The sequence below is a fragment of the Gymnoscopelus braueri genome (assembly GCF_963280865.1).
Source record: "Gymnoscopelus braueri genome assembly, chromosome: 19".
In the NCBI taxonomy this organism is placed as follows: Eukaryota; Metazoa; Chordata; class Actinopteri; order Myctophiformes; family Myctophidae; genus Gymnoscopelus; species Gymnoscopelus braueri.
This window is the reverse complement of record NC_137621.1, coordinates 33,465,110-33,482,609: the sequence shown is the minus strand read 5'-3', so window position 1 is coordinate 33,482,609 and position 17,500 is coordinate 33,465,110. Positions and strand designations below refer to the sequence as shown.

Genomic DNA, 17,500 nt, shown 5'->3' with positions numbered 1-17,500 from the left:
CACTTTGAAAACTAACAAAATAAAAACTATTTTTATTATTTATTATTTTAAATATAAAAATTATGCTTTGCAAAAAAAGACAACTAACTGAAACTGTATTGTGTGCTTACAAAACTAACCAAAACCAACTAAAATCATAGACAAAATTGTACATTTATTCCATACATAATACATCTTTCATTTGTTTAACTATGCCACTTTTAACTGTGAATATACCTTTTTTGTTGCATATGTTTTTTATATGACAGAATATATTTTCTGACCTTTTTGAAATCCCGCCCCTGACACATACCCCATATTACAGTATATGATAATAAACAAAAACACAAAAACTAATAACTAAACTAAACTAGCAAACCCGCTTTAAAAACGAATTAAAACTAACCTAAATGTATCAACATATTTTCAAAATGAAATGGAAATAAAATATAATGAAAAATTCAAAACTGTATAATAAGCTTGCTCACAGTTGGGATCATCCTATATAAAAATTGGCTACAGTGAGGACTGGCTGGCCGGCCGGCGGACCATGGCCACGTCACTCTGACTCACATAACATTAAACATAGCCGATACTCCCATATATAGGCATGTCACTATGACTCAGACCATAAACAAACCTGGTCTGCCCATATATAGGCATATATGGAGATCCGGTTATCCAGAGCTACAGATCCGACCGATATGCCCATATTTGGCCATGTGCATATATGGGACTGATGGACTTCAAACTCTGTGTGCTTTCTGCACCGCCGCCGAGTCGTTCGGATATACTGTTGTCCAGAACCGCCGATCCGACCGATATATCCATATATGGGCATATATGGATATCCAGTTGTCCAGAACCGCCGCAATATGCCCACATATGGGCATAAACAGGGTGGGATCTCCATATATGGGTATAGAAGGGACACAGGTAGACAGACAGCTACAGACGGGTACAAAGGGTACTCTGACAAAACCCCCAACACTATATGACTCAGACATATTGGTCGGATCTGCCGTGTGACATAGGTGTGAGGGCCGCCTAGCGGCCTGAACTCTAGATGCAAGGGCGGTCCAAACCTCTAGCTATAAAAACATTTCATCCTATGAATACTGTTTCTTATTTAATTCTTATTTCTCCACTTTCTTTCTTGTCCTGGTACCAGAGCACGATATTGAGGTTACTGTCATCATGACTGCATTGAATGTCTACCCTGGCTATTAATAGGAGGCTAAGGTGGTTAAAATGTCTGTGAGGCAGGGGGGCGCATGCTACCATTTTCGGTGGTCACCTTATCACCGCGGTGGTTTGAAAACTACAACATGACATCACTGAGCCGCGGTGATAAGGTGACCACCCTGACACATCTCTCTGCTTTTACTGACCGACATCACCCTATCACCGCTGGCTCGCTCGAGTTGAATTCCGGGCAGTGTGATTGGCCTAGAAGTTGGGTAGGAGGGGGACTGGTGCCATCGGGTATCCAGGAGGGCGGTTGGGATCCTCTGGGGTCCGCGGGGACCCCGCGGAGGACCCCCGACCAACCCCCCCCCCCCCCCCCCCTTTTTTCGGGCTTTTAGATCTGCGTTTTTTCGGCCGAAAAACGGGCGCCGCGCCAGGACCGCGGGTCGCAGAGGGCCGGCTGAGGGCTCGTTGGATGTTATCGTCAATATCACAATCCAAATCATATCCATAATACTCTTACTCACTTGACTTTGACTTGATTGACCCCTGTGGGGTAGTAACTAATCCTCTTCATTTACCCATCCTAACTATAGGAGCAGTGGGCAGCCACTGAGCAGCAGCATGGGGACCAGCTCCAGCTCCAAGTCCAGTGCTTATGGACAGGAGTCTCTATCACTATATTTTTTTCTGTGAGGGCTGTGGTGGCCATGCATGTATTACGTTGCTGGCCAAAAAGAACTGATGTGATGCATTGTTATCTTGTACAGTAGATGTACAGTAGATCTGTTGTTCTTATCAAGAAGGATTCAGCAGAAGTTTATGACTAGACCCCCTGCTGTGGAGCAGACCAGTCCAATACAATGGTTAAATAGAGTAAATAGTTACAAAATAATATTGACACTTCAATATTCCCCTCGTCAGGAAATGTTATTAGCTTTCCCGTGCAAACCACTATCAGGAGTGATGTTTTTTTGTCAGGCAGTCTCATCAAACCACATCACTGTGTGCTTGCAGCACAGAAATACACAGCCGAGTCTGATGAATTCACTCGGAGGATAGTCAGAGCTCCTTTCACTGTGTCTTCTCTTGTGATTTGGAATTGTTTTTCAAGCTGACCCTCGTAATTGGGTTTACTACTTGAAGCATACCCATACCCAATTAGACTCATGGTGGAACCTCTCTGTTTGTGTTGGTACCAGAACATAATTACAAGGTTGGTGTCATCATGGCTGCAATTTATCTTAAGATTCTCTGTCCCTTCTGTGACTATCTGAGATGAAGTCTGTTGGAAGGTGACTGCATTCTCTGCCTGACCTGTGAAGAGATTCACCAAAGTTGCAGAAAAATGTAATAGATTCACTATTCAAAATGCAAATCGGTCTATAAATGTAGCAGGCCTGATTAGCAATGACTTACAGGTCACAGATAGTAAAAATGCATTGTTTTATATAGTATCCATATGCAGTGTTATTTTGTGATGGAATTTGATAAAACCTACGTGTAAACAAGAGGAGTAGAAATCCAACTGTGCATAAAGCTGGAAACATGCTGATGAGACTGCCTCCTCCGAGGACAGTTTAGTGAAGAGGTCTTTAATATGTCACCATATCTTCACATCACAATGTGTGATGACGTCAGCTATTAAAGTTCTGCATCAATAGACGACATGCCTCTACTAATGACGTATTATGAAAGACTGAGAGGATAAATTAAACTTTACCCTTTCTTCTAAATCATGTCCAGTGACTCCCCACTCTCTTTTACCTTTCTCCGCCTACAGACATCGAGGAGAGGATCATGCTGCTAAAGGAAAGTATGCTTTAAGGACATTTAGGAGTATGACATTTAATAGCCTGTGAAGATGAGAATTTGAGTGAGAGTTTAGTGAGCCACAAGACAGTTGATTATAACAGGAAAGAAGGCAAGTCTCATCAAACCACATCAGTTTGTGCTGCAGAGACACAGAAGCCGGGTCTAACGGCTTGAAACTGCCAATGATTCATGGTGTCTTCTCCTTAATCTCAAATCACTCTTTGATAAGACGAGCGCCCATGGGACTATTATGGACTTAGCGCGTTGGGACCCGGCTCACCGGCCGGTCCCGCGGACCCACTCTTAAAACTAACAAAATAAAAACTCTTTTAATTATTATTATTATTATTTAATATAAAAATGATGCTTTGCAAAAAAAGACAACTAACTGAAACTGTATAGTGTGCTTACAAAACTAACCAAAACCAACTAAAATCATAGACAAATTGTAAATGTATTCCATACATAATATACAGTATCTTCATCTATCATTTGTTTAACAATGCCACTTTTAACTGTGAATGCCTTTTTTTTGCATATGTTTTTTAAATGATCTAAATATTTTCTGACCTTTTTAAATCTTGCCCCTGACAAATACCCAATATTACAGTGTATGATAAAAAACAAAAACTAACACTAAAACTAATAACTAAACTAAACTAGCAAACCCGCTTTAAAAACAATTTGAACTGAAATGTATCAACATATTTTCAAAATGAAATGGAAATAAAAAATGACAAATTCAAAACTATATAATAAGCTTGCTCATAGTTGGGATCATCCTATATAAAAATTGGCTACAGGGAGGACTGTCCGGCCGGCGGACCATGCTTGGCCACGTCAGTCTGACTCAGACATAACATTAAACATAGCCGATACTCCCATATATAGGCATGTCACTATGACTCAGACATAACCATAAACAAACCTGATATATAGGCAAATATGGAGATCCGGTTATCCAGAGCTACAGATCCGACCGATATGCCCATATTTGGCCATGTGCATATATGGGACCGATCGACTAAAAACTCTGTGCTTTCTCTGCGGCCGAGTCGTTCGGACATACGGTTGTACAGAACCGCCGATCCGACCCATATGTCCATATATGGGCATATATGGATATCCAGTTGTCCAGAACCGCCAAACCAAGCAATATGCCCACATATAGGCATGCCAATATACAGGGTATGGGATCTCCATATATGGGTATAAAAGAGACACAGGTAGACAGACAGCTACATAGATCTCCATATGTTCACAAAAGGGACACAGACAGACGGTACAAAGGGTACTTTGACAAAGCCCCCGACACTATATGACTCGGACATATCGGTCGGATCTGCCGTGCGACATAGGTGTGAGGGCCGCGTAGCGGCCTGAACTCTAGATGCAAGGGCAGTCCGAACCTCTAGTTATAAAAAGGTTTCATCCTACGAATACTGTTTCTTATTTAATTCTTATTTCTCCACTTTCTTTCTTGTGCTGGTACCAAGCTGGAGCACGATATTGAGGTTACTGTCATCATGACTGCATTGAATTTCTACCCTGGCTATTAATATGAGGCTAAGGTGGTTAAAATGTCTGTGAGGTTAAAATGTCACATGAGGTAGGGAGTGGCATTGAACAACATCGCTGCGCATTCACATCACAGAAATACGCAGCCAAGTCTGAAGGATTCACACTGCCAATGATCAGAGATAATGTCCATTTCCCTTCATTGTTAAGGGGACTTGAAACATAGACAATAATAATGAGGTCTTTGTCTACCAGAGCATCACTGGACATCTGTTACTGGTTCAGAAATGCCTGTGGATGGCTTTTGGTTAGAATTATCAGACAATTGCTATGGTTGGGAAATACTTATTTGGCTGGAATTTACCTTTACAATATAGCCATACTGCAGACATTTTGCTAAATGATAAGCACACATGTTGCTATTCATCAATTCATAGCCACACTAAACCCTGTTATATGCCTTCGCCTATTGGAGAAATATACTGTCTGATAAGCATGATGTATCATAGAGTACAGTATCTTGAATTAGTGTATATGTATTTCACCCTTTGTGTTTCACCTTTAGTCTAGTATTATGATTTGTATTTGTTTTCTCCTTGGCTCTGTTCTTCATTTGTTATTTGCTCTGGAAGGGCAAAGATTGCCTAGACAGATACACAAGTTGGCATGGACAGTGTATCTCAGACACAGATTACTGAGTAGACATTAGACAAAACAAAATCTTCAGACATCAACTATACTCTTTGCTTCGGATAAAGGTGCTATATGCACTATTTACCATTTTACCTTGGAGAGCGATTACAAACTAGGAGAATATTTCATGCTAATGCCTCAAGCGTGTTGCACCAATTGACACCATTGCTGCCCTTATTGGCGAATTTGATGTATTTAAAGTAAACAATAATCACATACTGATTGATTGACTAACAAAATGTGAATGGCTCGTAATTATGTCACATGACACATCCCCTTTTTATCAGGGAGTTCTGTGATGGTGGTTTGATGCAGGTGTACAGTATGTAGACCACAGTAGGCTGCCAGCTTTTTGTGAGGATGAGGACGAACATGAAAACATTGTGCATACTCGCGGCACAGAAGTATTTTGCATCGTCTGCCGGAGTTACGTTGGAGATGATGAGATGGGCTTTGCCCTTGGCATGGCCCGTTATGTTGAAACGAGCTTCAAACAACTTCTCAGGAACATGTCTGTCATACTGAAGCATTCCAATGAGTTCCATGGCGCTCTGACCTTTATCCACTGCCTTGTGCTTGTACCAGTACATGTAGGCATAGTCATTGTTGCCATGGTAACACTCCAGTTGTGCTTGTCCGTGTTCAGGTATCCCTATGATTAGGTTGTTAGGGGTCTGTTGAATTTCCAGTGACGATAGTACAACATCTATGAAAAAATGACACAAGAGCGTGAGAAACTGACCGTGATACAACACTGGAGATGATGGCCATCACAACTGGCCAATAAAAGTGTATTTTTGTGTCACAGGGCAACAATGTGTTAAACAGCACATAAATAAAACAAACACAAGAGAACAAAAGTTAAATTGTATATAATTAATTTGTACTTATTACTAAATGAGTGCTCTGTAATTAATGACACTTACCTGTGAGTGAGAGAAGAGGAAGAACAGTGGAGAAAAATATTTGTAACATCTTTATTATGAAGCACAAATAATCTCTTCCTCTGGTCCACTAATAGTACTCCCAAATAGTAGGCAGTAGCAGCACAACGAAATACGAATATTAATTTGTTCTCCGAAAGAGGTACAATACAGCACTTCGACTTGTGCACAAGCACTGTGGGACAATACTAATCTTTATCAACCTGTTTGCTATCTTAATGAAGTGGAAAAAGGCTGTGACAAAGAACACACAAAAACAGTGTTCATGATTGGAGGCAGTTTGTTCAAAACGGACCAATCCTGCAAACAGTTTTACACCACTTTTTCTCTTTATTGAGATAGGTGGATCTTACTGCTCCTAACTACTGCCCTCTAGTGTTCTGCCCTATGACAAAGAAGCATTCGTTTCTTCTGCAAAACTATAATTAAGATGACGTTTATTCCGCAACAAAAAAATAACGTTTCACGTGAAATGGCCATTAGCTTTTGAGACCCTGCAAACATGTAATGTATGACACCCGTGATACAAGCATCCAAGAACAAGCTTTGTAACAGGCAGATGGTAGAGATATAATTGGGTTTATAAAGTGGTTGTTTTTAGGCAAAGATAGGATCTGCTGCACAGCACTGTCCCCTGCTGTCAGGTTGTAGACTGACAATGAGCTTGTTCACCTTTGCCTTTGATCCTGTCTCTCTGCTCTGCCATGTCATTATTGTACGTGAAACCCACCTGTCTGACTTGGGTGTGCCGACAACAGTGTTGCCAGATTTTGTGAAAGAAATAAGCAACCAGGTCTATGGAAACAAGCCCAAAAGAAGCGACTATATTAGGCCACATGAGCACTTTAAAGATACTGTAGCCTATACATTATACATCGGCTATTTGAAAATAGTAGATCTACAAGCTCCTAATGCGTCACATTGAAATGTGGAATATTTGGAAGATTTCCTGGCACAAAATGTTTTTAGATAGGGGTCTGCAGACAAATACATATTCATTTGGGGGTCCTTACTCCTTTTCTTGTCAAGGACTGAAAATGAAAAGATTTGAGAACCACTGGTTTAAATGATAATTAAAAATGTTTTTGAAAGCAAGCCCAAATAAGCAACTACACATAAACAAGCCCCAAAAAAACCCTGCAACCCACAACTACCAATATAGCAACTTTACAGAAAAACAAGCCCACGGTCGCTTATAATAACTTTTAAGCGGACATGGCAACACTGCCAACAACATCCCCTGTACCAGATTATGACTTCAGAGCTTTGATGAAACTGTGGTGAGCAGTGGAATGTGGCAGATGATCCCTCTTTAACCACCAGGTTAAACTCTGCTGGCTTGACAGGACCCTGTGAGATTGAAGGAAATAATAATAATAACTTTATTTGTATAGCACCTTTCATGACATGAAATGCAGCTCAAAGTGCTTTACAGAGCAAGAATACAATTACAACTAGAAAAAGCACAGGCCTCCGCCAGGTCAGGTAGGTTATTGTGGCCTCCTGGTGGCGCTATAATAGGCCAATGTGAAAAGGGTGGCATTTCTTCTTAGGCCTTTCAATTGGACACTGCATTCATGATTTGAGGCATTTTGTTCCAAAAATGTGTTTTGCTAAATTAGACCTGCTGGTGGCGCTATAACAGGCCAATGTGAATGTGAAAAGGGGGGCATTTCTTCCTCGGCCTAGTGGGAATCTGCATGCAAAAGTTCACGGAAATTGCACACTGCGTTCATGTTTTGAGGTATTTTGTTCAAAACTGACCAATCCTGCAAACTTTGGAAGCCACTGTAAGCCAAATAAGATGGAATATGAAATATCGGACAGATCCATCAGAATCACATGATTATGGAGATAAAGTGTACCAATTTGCGTGTTTTTTGGACAGAATCTGAAGGAATAACCTCCAAAAATGTATTTTACATAAGTCGGCCTCGTGGTGGCGCTGTAAAAAGCAGATGTTTTTCCTTGGCCTCTAGGGAGTGTGCGTGCAAAGTTTCACACAGATCAGTGCAGTTATAGTTAAAAATGCAAATCGGCCTGTTATAGCGCCACCATGAGGCTGATTTATAACATTTCAAGTGGCATTTCTTCCTCGGCCTAGTGGGAATGTGTGTGTGCAATTTTATGGAAATGGCAAGCTGCGTTCATGATTGGAGGCAGTTTGTTCAAAACGGACCAATCCTGCAAACTTTGGAAGCCAACCTTAACCAATGAGGATGGAATATGGGGAATCGGACAGATCAGGGTTGATCACATGACTATAGAGATACTGTGTACCGATTTACATGAGGTTTTACTGTAGGAGTAATGGGACAAAATGGGTTTTGCACAAATCGTGCAAATTGTGCTTTAAAGCTATCCAGCTGTCTTAGGTGTAATGGGAGTTTATTCCACGCTGTCGGCCTGTAGAAGCAGAATGCTGCTTCACCGTGTTTTTTATATGTCATTGTAGGCACCTCGAGCAGGTCAGCACTTGAATGTGATTATCTTGTGAAAATAGGAATTACATTATTAACCTGTTTAATATCCATTGCAATTATATATATATTTTTATTTGACTAATTTAGATAATATGACTTGTTAGTTTTTAGTTGTCAGAAGATAGATCAAGCCTCTGACCTCTGTCCCTGATTCCAGAGATGGTGATTATTGTGATCCTATATAAAAATTGCCTTGCGGATGGACGTTGGGTCGACGTTGGGATGACAGCCGCCACTGACGTAACATGCACATACTGTATGAACATCTCCATGTCACAAACAAAAAACGTTGACTAACAACCAGTGGTGTAAAGTAACTTAGTAAATTTACTCAAGTACTGTACTTAAGTACAATTTTGAGGCTTTATTTTTTTTAGGTATTTCCAATTTTCAATACTTTTACTTCTACTCCACTACATCTCAGAGGCAAATATTATACTTTTACTCAACGACAATTATTTGAAAACTGTAGTTGCAAGTTACTTTGTAGATTTTGATTAATATTACAAAACATACATTAACCACTTCAGCCCAATATACAGTTTCGGCCATTTGAAAATAGCCGATCTACAAGCTCACAATGCGTCGCGATGCCACGCATTGTGAGCGTGTAGATCTGCTATTTTCAAATGATTTTTATATATTTGAAAACTTGTGAAATGGGACATTCTGCGTAATGAGTACTTTCTACTTTTGGTACTTTAAGTACATTTTGATACCAATACTTTTGTACTTTTACTCAAGTAAATTTTGAATTCCAGACTTTTACTCTAAGAGTATTTCTACATTGCAGTGTTGATACTTTTACATAAGTACAAAATGTGAGTACTTTTTCCACCACTGCTAACAACGCTGATTTCATGAGGGGCCCTGATATTCTTCTGTACAACCGTCGATCCGACCAACTTCCCATTCTGCACATCATTCCCATGGGGCCTCGGCAATACGCACGCCATGTGAGAAACAGTCACACTATTAAACCTTCAATTGCAGTGGTGGGCCATGTGGTTACACGATATCAAGAGAAGGGTCAGAAATAAGCAGTACATTTATATTTTATTGTTATATGTTATTATATTGTTCTTTTATTGTTGATAACAAATGTTTCAGCTATCCAGCCTTCATCATGTGGTTACAAAACCACTGATAATGTACTGTATATTGTGGTTGAGTTCAGCTGTATCAGCCTGAGGTTTTTGTATTAGAGTGCAGCTCTCTCTATCACTGTGTATGCTAGCTGCACAGAAATACTCTCCAGCGTCTTCAGGTCGCCACGCATTTAGGACAAAAAGATATGCCTCCTCTCTTCCATCTCCGATGACATTGAAATGACTTTCATAAGCTGGTTCAACAGTTTCACCTTTAAAATATATGTAAGCAATAAGCTTGAGGGCAGTGTCTCCCACTGAGCGCTGAAACCAGAGAATGGTGTCATAGCTTGGGATGCTGTGGCTACAGGTCAGGTTGGGGGAACTATTCAGTTTCTCCTGCAGGTCAGCTGGTGGTTTCACCAGCAGGTTGGCTGGTTTCTGATTAACTGTTTTTCCTTTACTGAGTGACACATCTGTCGAGAGAAAGAGAGTATCCATTATGATTCAACTACAGTAAATATCTTTCAGACTGGAATAATGTAATGATAAAATATAACTTGGGGCAAATTTATACTTTGAAAAATGAGACTTGATAAAAAAAGCTAATGTGACAAAGCATAAATTAACCTTAACGATAGCATAAAGAGTTTAGGACCAAATTGAAACATTCACTGTTTGTGGAAAGAGAAAGCATGTACTGATACAATATGATTGGCATGATGAAAGTAAGTGCACTACGGGTTACAACAGAGTGGAAAAAGGTTGCTAAAAAAAAGAATCACAATCGATGTAGCAAATTTCTCCCGAATCTAAACATAATGTTTAAGATCAGAACTTCCACTCTATAGAGGAATTCTTAGAACAAATTAACCTTTTATTCATTAGAGTTATGCTGAATGTGATGAAATGCAGTTGGTTTAACATCCCCTATAGATGGGTTTCCCGTTGGTAAACATGAGAGGATGATGCGCGCGCAGTGGAGGGAAGAGCCTGTAGAGGGCGCTATTACCCGCAGCAGCTCTGGCCAATGTACATTGATAAAATAAATGGTCTTCACCGGGTTTAATGAAAGTAGATTAAATGATGCAGTTTGTAATATCTTCTTTACTCAATAAAAATGATTTGTCGGAAGTTGGATCTGTCTGTATATAATAGCAGCATTATGCCTATTATGCCTATAATAGCAGCATTATGCCTATCTAAATCCCGAAAATAACAATAGAGTGAATGGCACTTCCGGGTCGTTCTACCTCCCGCATGCGCAGATCGCGCACTCTGCTCTGTGATGACGTCGCGCGGAAACCCATCTATACTGTCTCCATCTCAGCATTGAGTCTGAGTAACTGTCATTTCCCCCCAAAATAAAACATTTGCATTTACAGATGAATGATACCTTTTATCCAGAAAAGGGTGATGATGAATGTAATGAGATGGAGTGGATTCATGGTGTCAGGCAATGTTGTTGAATGTGAAGATGTCAACTCTCTGCCTCTCTGCTGAGCTGCCTGGGTCTGTGTGAGGAAGTGGAAGTGATGTAGAAGATACAGGAGCATGCTTGCAAAATCGCAAGGGCCATGATGAACATCAGTGTACTGTAGGAAGCTTTTCTCCCCCTAGGATGGCAGGGGACGGCATGAATTATTAATGAGCCACTCGTGTTTGGAGTAGTGCTGTCAAACGATACAAATTTGAAATCATGATTAATCACATGATTTTCAACAGTTAATCACAAAATGAATCATACATTATTTATCTAGTGCTGTCAAACGATACAACATTTAAATCATGATTAATCACGTGATTTTCCATAGTTAATAACAAATGAATTATACATGCATTTTTAATCTACTTAAAATGTACCTTAAAATGTTTTATACTCTAATCAACATGGGAGTGGATGAATTTACGTGCTTTATGAAAATGTATGTTTATTTACAGGACCACAATTGAAACAAGCCATCAACGCTTTTTGTGTTATCTTTTTTGCATGACTTGCTGTTGGCTAGTAAGCCTTGCCGAGCCCTGAGGCCCATCTCCTGTTTCCTTAGCGTGAGGCAGCTTGATGTACAAGTACACCCCCTGGACATGACGCTAGTACGTCGCAGGGACATACGCCAATCCAACCCTGGGGTCATACCAAAGACTAATTTTGCAAACTTGCTGTTGGCTACTGTTTGTAAAATGTTTAAGTATTCAATCAATCGATCGAATGTATTATTGGAAATCAATTAACCCAAAACAATGACAAATATTGTCCAGCAACCCTCAAAAGGTACTGCATTAGCATAACAACAAGCAGAAGGGTATGATCTGCTAAATGTAATATTACTTATGAGCACTCACACATTGTAGTGTCTACCTTTATGCTTATAAAGGCTAACTAAAACAACATATTTCTATAAAGATTAACACAAAATGATGGACCGGAAACAGGACTATGCAAAATAAAATAAGCAGGACCTGTAAGGGAGAACTAGGACTCAGCCTCCCTGGGGTCATTCCTATGTCCCCTCTGTCTGCTGTAGTTTTTCTGTCATGAAACGTGCATCTGTGTCTCACTGTCTGTCCTGTCATTTCCTCCTGCTCTTGTTGTGTCGACTCTAGTCAGTAGACAGTTCATGTGGTTTAATACAGGTGTGACGGATCAGATATGGGTTTTTGTTGAGGAGTTTGGGACTTTTTAATCATTGTGTTGAATGCAGCACAGAAATATTGCCCTCTGTCTTCAGGGTGCCTCAGTTTGAGAATGTGCAGGTAGGCCTCCTTCTCACCATTCCCACGTTGAAATGATCTTTATGCTGCTCTTCAATGTTTGGAAAAGATGTGTAGCTATATCCTATCAGCTTCAGGGCAGTGTCCCCCAGGGAGCGCTGATACCAGAGAATAGTGTCGTAGCTTTGGATGTTGTGGCTGCAGGTCAGTTTGACTTGATGGTTTACTTCACCCATCACATCAGCTGGAGTCTGAAGAACTGTTTTGTCTCTGCTGAGTGACGCTCCTGTAGAATGTACAGAGAATGTAAATGTTACATAGATCATTGGTCACATAGGGCTAGAAGTCAGGGGGTTGTTCTTCGTTGTTGTCCTTTGACTGTCAGAGTGCGTAATTAAATGAAGGCACCTTGCTCTCCTGGTAAAATAGCCATTAAACTGTATTGAGACAAGTAACACACCTTTAGAATTCAATTAACTTACCACGGTAACTATACTTACTAACTATAACTATAACTATACTAAAGCTAAATAAAAACACAACATGTTAAGTAATATCATCCAAGCCATGCAGCATTCATTTCAGTAAAGGGTTGATAAAATACTGAATGTACCCTTGATCCAAAACAGTGGGAGGATCATTTGAATGAGAGCTCTGTTCATGTTGTGCGTTGGTGCTGTTGAGTCTGAAGAATGAATTGGAGAGAGACTCTTGATAAGCCTAAAGCAGAAAAGGAAGTGACGTAGAAAGAGTAGTAATCATGTGATAAGTTGAAGGCAAACCTCTAAATAATAAATTCAAATAAAAACGGCAAGAACATGGCTTCTAGGATTCGAGTTGCTTAATGCTGCCTATAGATGTGCTCATTGCTGCTACACAGCCCTCACATCTAGAGTTCGGGCCGCTGGGCATATTGGTTGGATCAGTGGTTGTGGACAACTGGATATCCATATATGCCCATATATGGACATATGGGTCAGATAGGCGGTTCTGGACAACCGCATATCCAAACGACTTGGCGGCGGGCACCGCACTCCCTTGAGTCCGCTGAGTTTGAAGTCGTCTGTCCCATATATGCACATGACCATATCGGCATAGCGGTCGGATCTGTGGCTCTGGATGTATCAGGTTTGTTTATGGTTATGTCTGAGTCAGTGACATGCCTATTTGGGTGTATCAGGTTTGTTTATGGTTATGTCTGAGTCAAAGTGACGTGATCATGGTCCGCCGGCCCTCCCAGTAGCCGATTTTAGGATGTTACCTGTTGTTGACAAGCGATTTTTAGTTTTTCTTGCTTTTAAGGTGCTGTGCACTGGTGTTATGCCTTTAATAATATTTTCATGAGGAGGTTCCATTTTTGATAATTTCTAGGCTTCAAGTGATATGAGGAATACCGTTTCCAGAACAGATGGTGTACATGCATTCTGACAGCAAGTCTGCGGTAAGAGGTAGGTGCAGCTACTATGGGGTTTTACTCATATCTCCTCTCACATTATATTTTTTTCATATGGCAACTTCATGTTTTGTCTTTCTATATTCCACGTATCCAATGAGTTTCAGAGCCGTTTGAGTTTCAGGTATTTGTTGATAGCCTATACTATAGTACAGTCAAGCTGTATGTTTTCCCCAGGATCAATCGCAGAGAAAGTCTGGTGGTGAATTTCAATGCCCAGTGAGACACATACTGTAGTGTAGATGACATAGAAAGAATACTTGCATAGAATTTGGGCAACAGAATGAATGTAAATGGCTATGCACATTTTATGCAACAAACCATTTCTTCAGTCACCCTAGTTGTCTCCGCCAGGCCGAAAGGCATGGTGAGAGTATGTTTTACCCCCTGTCCGTCAGTCCGTGTGTGTGTCCGTCCGTCCGTCATTCTGTCATTTTGTGTACAGCTAATCTCTGGCACCGTTGGCTTGATCGCAGCGAAACTGTGCACACACACTCCTTGGATACCAGAGCAGAACCTCTGCCCCAAATGTTTCAAATGGGCCAGTTATAGCACCACTAGGAGGCCGCTTTTTGCAAAACACATTTTTTTACAGTACTCCTACAGATTTTATCCAAACATAACGCAAATCAGTACACAGTATCTCTATAGTCATGTGATCAACACGTTTTTGTCCAATTTTCCATATTCCATCCTGATTGGCTAAGGTTGGCTTCCAAAGTTTGCACGATTGCTCCGTTTTCAACAAAATGCCTCAAATCATTGCAACACTTATCTTTTTTATATTACTCCTACAAATTCAAACATCATGCAAATCGGTACCCATTATCTCTATAGTCAAGTGATCAAGATGGTTCCGTCCGATTTTTCATATTCCATCCTGATTGGCGAATTCCGAACTTTGCTGCCCCACAGTAACCTACCTGATCTGGCGGAGACCTGTGCTCCGAGGAGCACTTTTTCTAGTTACTACTGTACCTCTGAGGAACAGAGGAAAATTTCTCATTTCCTGTAAAAATCCAACATGAAGCCCGAGTTGGTTTATAGTTTTAATTGAGATACTGTATGATACACTGGACATGAATAGATGCGTCTCATAGGGTCGAAATGCAAAAATAACAATTCAGATAATAATTTTATTGCAAAACACTATAACCAAGTTGACAACGTCTATCATTGCTAGCTAAGCTAGAGGCTTTTTTTATTGTATTAATGGCTTGACAGTTATTTAATTTGCTAGCTAATCATTAATTTATCGCCAGTAAAATTCAGTGATAAAATATCTGTAATAGAATTATCGTCAATTGTATTAGTGGTTGCTTGTTTGTGAGTAAATTTAAATGTAAGATGAGTGTTAGCCAGGCGCAAGATATTGTCTTATACTGATTGTACATTCCGGTATCATATCATGATGAAGCTGGTGATTTACACCCCTAGATCGAGGGCCTCGTCAGAAGGAGTCTGAATTTCAGTACCCCCACAGACACCTGAAGACAGAGAGAATGTAGAGAATAGATGGCAATGCATGTTCTGTACAGCAGTGGTTCTCATACTTTTCAATTTCAAGGACCCCAATTTGGTATGCATTAGGCCATGGACCCCCATAACTCTGAGAATGTACACTTGCACACTAGTTACAGACCTGTAAGGGTCCGTTTGTTTCCTAAAGATCAATAATTTAGCTGGGGACCCCTTGGAACCCCCTCAAGGACCCCACTGGGGTCCCTGGACCCCACTTTGAGAACCACTTGCTGTACAGCACATTTTTCATACCACCCAGTCAAATAGACAAAGAAAGATAGAAGCATCAAATCCAATTGAGCCCTCAAATGCAGGTGTCTTAACAGATTAAACCACGGCTGATAACTGTCAGTTTGTAGTTTTTGTACGGAAAAGAGAAGATCTGAAGCGATGTGCTGAACCAACACTAGCTGCACAGTAATACACTGCACTGTGCTCCAATGCTTTTATGTTGTGTATGACAAGATAACCCTTCTTTTTGGTATCCACACTCAAATCGCCAGTTACATTGAAATTCTCTTTATACGACTCTTCCATTGTTTTGGTCTTATAGTACAGATTTCCAATAAGTTTCATGGCTGTCTCTCCAGGTGATTGCTGGTACCATAGCATCATTCTAAAGTCTCTTCTCTCATGTGTGCAGACCAGCTGTACTTTTTCTCCTGGGTCTCTGAAGAGTGCAATTGGAGTCTGGTCGACGTTGAGGCTGAGACCGAAGCCTAGATAGACATGAAGAGAGAAACTACTGAAATGGTGAGTGGATGAAAAATGAACATAAATGGCTGCATATGTTATATGAATGACAAGACATAAAAGCCTAATTGGTTATATTACCTGTGAGGAAACACAAAATCGCAAATCTGATCATGTTAGCTTCCTGTCAGTTAAGAGAGTAACAAAACAATGAGCTTCTTGTAACTCAAAGACGAGACTCCAGACATAGTAAAATATGACTGACCCTAATTCTGAATCAGCTTGTGTGCCAACTGATCTTCCTGATGCTTGAGGAGGATAACGGAAGTGACGTGGAAACGCTATGGCATGTGAAACTGTGCACACACACTCCCTGGATACCAGAGCAGAACCTCTGCCCCAAATTTTTCAAATGGGCCTGTTATAGCACCACCAGGAGGCCGCTTTTTGCAAAACACATTTTTTTTACAGTACTCCTACAGAGTTTATCCAAACATAACGCAAATCAGTATACAGTATCTCTATAGTCATGTGATCAACATGGATTTGTCCAATTTTCCATATTCTATCCTGATTGGCTAAGGTTGGCTTCCAAAGTTTGCAAGATTGCTCCGTTTTCAACAAAATGCCTCAAATCATGAACGCAGCTTGCGATTTCCGTGAGATTTCACACGCACATTCCTACTAGGCCGAGGAAGAAATGCCACTTGAAAGCCTCATGGTGGCGCTATAAAAGGCCGACTCCCTAGAGGCCAAGGAAAAACAACTGCCCTGCATTTTTCACATTTGGCTTTCATAGCGCCACCAGGAGGCCGACTTATGTAAAACACTTTTTTTGATATTAAGCCTTCAGAATGTGTCCAAATTTCACGCAAATCAGTACACATGATCTCTATAGTCATGTGATCAAGATGGATCTTTTAAATTTTTCATATTCCATCCTGATTGGCTAACATTGACATCTAAAGTTTGCAGGAGCATCAATGCCACAAATCATGAATGCGGCGTCCGATTGCGGTGACACTTTGCACGCACATTCGCACTACGTTGAAGAACAAATGCCACCCTTTTAACATTGCCCTATTATAGCGCCACCAGGAGGCTGATTTTGCAACACTTTTCTTTTTTATATTACTCCTACAAATTCAAACATCATGCAAATCGGTACCCATTATCTCTATAGTCAAGTGATCAAGATGGTTCCGTCCGATTTTTCATATTCCATCCTGATTGGCGAATTCCGAACATTGCTGCCCCACAATAACCTACCTGATCTGGCGGAGACCTGTGCTCCGAGGAGCACTTTTTCTAGTTACTACTGTACCTCTGAGGAAACAACAGAGGAACTGATTTCTCATTTCCTGTAAAGATCCAACATGAAGCCCGAGTTGGTTTATAGTTTTAATTGAG

The 17,500-nt window shown here is 40.5% G+C and overlaps 1 protein-coding gene and 1 long non-coding RNA gene across 4 annotated transcripts in view; both read right to left on the bottom strand.

Annotated features, from left to right (window-relative positions):
* The window catches only part of LOC308074343 (M1-specific T cell receptor beta chain-like), a 113,464-nt gene that overhangs the window by 11,546 nt on the left and 84,418 nt on the right, over positions 1 to 17,500 (bottom strand). The window lies entirely within an intron of this gene.
* LOC308075005 lies at positions 2,087 to 6,341 on the bottom strand. The gene is made up of 3 exons (XR_013932149.1): positions 6,120 to 6,341; positions 2,669 to 5,899; positions 2,087 to 2,484 (listed from the first exon to the last, which is right to left on the bottom strand). It is a non-coding gene; the product is annotated as an uncharacterized lncRNA (long non-coding RNA).